The sequence below is a fragment of the Propithecus coquereli genome, unplaced genomic scaffold (genome assembly GCF_000956105.1).
Source record: "Propithecus coquereli isolate 6110/MARCELLA unplaced genomic scaffold, Pcoq_1.0 Scaffold281, whole genome shotgun sequence".
NCBI lineage: Eukaryota > Metazoa > Chordata > Mammalia > Primates > Indriidae > Propithecus > Propithecus coquereli.
In genome coordinates this window covers 2719303-2723087 of record NW_012148408.1, presented here as the reverse complement: position 1 = coordinate 2723087, position 3785 = coordinate 2719303, and positions in this window count along the sequence as shown.

Below are 3785 nucleotides of genomic sequence, written 5' to 3'. Positions count from 1 at the left end.
GTAGAGATGGGGTCTTGCTCTTGCTCAGGCTGGTCTTGAACTCCTAAGCTTAAGCGGTCTTCCCGCCTCGGCCTCCCAGAGTGCTAGGATTACGGGTGTGTAATCTGATTTTTATCACTATAGATTAGTTTAGTTTGTTTTTGTACTTTATATATAACTGTGTGGCTTCTTCCATTCAACATTGTATTTGTGAGATTTATCCATGTTGTTGGGTGTGGTTGAAGTTTATTCGTATATACACAATAATCTGACATTGAAATATCCCAGGTTTAGGCTAATACGAATAGTACTGCTATGAACATTCCTGTAATTAGGTTTACCATATGAAATTACCATTTTTGTAAATCAACAACTGTCAAATACCGGCAATTTTGTACGTATAATTCAATCTTTAGTGCACATACGTTTGCATTCTGATGGATATCCACCCAGGGGTCAGATTGCTGGGCCATAGAATACACACACCTTCAACTTTAGTAAGTATTGCCAAACAGTTTTCCAAAGTGATTCTACCAACCCACCCTCCCATCAGCAAGTATAAGATTTCTAGTTGTTACACATCCTTAACACTCTGATCTATTGATATATCAGTATTGTATGTCTTTTTCACTTTAGCTATTCTCATGGGTGTGCAGTGGTATAATAATGTAGCTTTTTTTTTTTTTTTTGAAACAGGGTCTTGCTCTGTGGCCTAGGCTAGAGTACAGTGGCCTGATCAGAGCTCACTGCAGCCTCCAAGTCCCCAGCTTGAGCGATCCTCCCACCTCAGCCTCCTGAGTAGCTGGGACTACAGGCACACGCCACCATGCCTGGTTAATTTTTCTATTTTTTGTAAAGGCAGGGTTTTGCTCTTGCCCAGGCTGGTCTCGAACGCCTGGCCTCAAGCGATCTTCCTGCCTCAGCCTCCCAAATTGCTGGGATTACAGACATGAGCCACCACGCTCATGCCACAATGTGCTTTTAATTTGCATTTCCCTGATGACTAATAAAGCTGAACATGTTTCATGTTATTGGTTATTTGAGTATCTTCTTTAAGTGAAGTACCTATTCAAGTATTTGCCCATTTTTCAATTGAGTTGCCTGCCTTGTTCTTATTGATTTGTAGAAATTTCAAAAATACTTTCTGGATATAAGTTCTTTGTTAGTTGTATGTATTGCAAATACCTTCCTTCACTCTGTAGCTTGCCTTTTCACTTTCTCAATGGTGTCTTTTAATGAACATTCTTAACTTTAATGAGGTCCAATTTTTCTATTTTTTTCTTTATGGTTAATGCTTTTTATGTCCTGTTTAAAAAACGTCTGCCTACCTCAAGGTCATGAAGTTATGGAACATTAATTTTTTTTTTTTTTGAGACAGAGTCTCACTGTGTTGCCTGGGCTAGAGTGCCGTGGCATCATCCTAGCTCACAGCAACCTCAAACTCCTGGGCTCAAGCAATCCTTCTACCTCAGCCTCCCGAGTAGCTGGGACTACAGGCATGCACCACCATGCCCGGCTAATTTTTTCTATATATTTTTTTTAGTTGTCCAATTAATTTCTTTCTATTTTTAGTAGAGACGGGATCTCGCTCTTGCTCAGGCTGGTCTCGAACTCCTGAGCTCAAATGATCCGCCCGCTTCGGCCTCCCAGAGTGCTAGGATTACAGGCCTGAGCCACCGTCCCCGGCCAGGAACATTAATTTTTAATGTTTTTCCCAAACAAAATTAACCTTTTGAATTTGTCATATATGTGATTTTCATTTATTTCTTCAACAAATGCTTAATGAATCTCCAAAAGTGCCAGGCAATGTGTTAGATATTGAAGGGGATATAATTACAGTCTGTATCCCTCTTCTGCTGGGGTGCTCACTTATGGAACCAGAGTTTTAAAATTAGGATCTGAAGATGCTCAGAGAGGTGACATCACTTGCCCCAGTTCACATTGTTGGCACAACAGGATTGGAACCCGGGGTTGGAACACAGGACTGGCAGATTCCAGAGTTTGAGCTTAGCCATTGAGCTCCTCTGTTTCCAGAGGGATGTTGAGGCATCAAGAATGGATTTTGACACATTCCAGTTGGTTGCTTTCAGATCCCCTTGGGAATATGCAGAGAGTCAAACAAGGGGGCAAAGACATGTAGTCAAAACACACACACACACACAAAACAAAATAAAAACCCTACAGTTCAAGACAGTATGTATTATGAAGGAGATATGGATCAAATCTTTGAGAGGAGAGAGTGAGGATACTTCTGGCTTGGGAGACAGGGAGGCAAGGGGCATCCCTGTTGGCCCTTAAAAGGTGAGCGGAATTTAGGTTATTCAGGGAAAGAGCATCCCAGGGAAAAGGACCGGCAGATGCAAAGGTGTGGAGGCGAGACAGCATGAAATGTGTGTGGGGAACTTCAAGTCACCCAGTTGGGCTCCTGAGCGGGTGTATTAATCAGCAAGTTATTAACTCCAAATAACAGAACACTGAGCTAACATGGCTTAAACAATAAGGTTGGCCCAGCAGTTGAACAATGTCATCAAGGCTCCAGCGCTGTCCCTCTTTCTGCTCTTCATGCCCACGTCAGCACGTCGACAGACAGACGGCTGCTCCTCTCAGCTCTTCCTCCTGCAAAGAGAGCCACAAGTAGAAAGGGGAGGTCACCAGTTCTCTTTCCACATCTCTCTCCCACTCTTTATCAGGACATAAAACGTTTCCCTGATATGCCCCAAACAGAATCATACCCCCTCTTAATTGTCAGTGCCAGGAAATGGGACTACCATAACTGGTCTACCTTCCCTGAGGACATGTCCACCTGCCCACAACCAGGGACCTATCAGGAAGGAGGAGAGTTAGCGCCACAGTGGGGTGCCTGGTGGTGAGCAGAGAGAGAGCTGGAAGGTTTAGGTGAGGCCCCACCACGGGGCGGGAGCTGGAGCACTGGGACTGCTGGCCAGGACAGGTAGGGTGTGTGTGGAGGGGGTGAGGCTTGCGGAAAGCTGGGAAATCAGGTGTGTGGCAGGGAGAGGGCAGGTATTGCAGGAGCCCAGGTGAGAGGCAGTGAGGCTCTGATTAGGACCGCCATCGAGAGGGAGAAGTGAAAAAGACATTTGGCAGGTCAGGCTGAAGGAATGTCATGTGTTTTAAACTGCAAGCTGCCACGAAGATGTGAAATTAATATCAATTTAATGGCTCCAACTAACCCAGCTTTAAAAAAACAAATCCCTTTCCTCCTCAAAATCCTTTATGTTCTTAGTCACTTTAACTTGACTTTATCCTTTTTCCTTTTACATCTCTCTGAAAATTGCTTCTTGATCTTTTTGGGAATCCGAACCCTCTACCCACTGTAATGCTGGTACTCCCAAGGAGTTCTGTCCTTGTCTCTCTGTGCTTTTCTCACACGATCCCTCCCTGGCTCATCCCATCTTCTCCCGTGGGTAAAGTACCATCTATCCACGCTGACGGCCTCCACACCTATGCCCCAGCTCGGCCCCCTTGCCTAGCTTCGGACTTCCCTATCTATCTACCGGACATCTCCACTCAATGTCCTGCAGCTTTAAAAATGGACCAGTTTTTCTTTTTCTTTTTTTTAAAGAAGGAAATAGAAACTATCAGGGTGCATCACATGTAAAAATGCAGCGTGTCTTTTTTGTTTTTAATGAAGCTTTTGTTTCACATAGGTATTTATGTGTCCTGGGTCACAGTCAAAAAAGTTTTATTTATTTTTTATTTTATTTTTTTGAGACAGAGTCTCGCTCTGTTGCCCAGGCTAGAATGCAGTGGCAGTGCAGTGGCGTGATCATAGAGCACAGCAACCT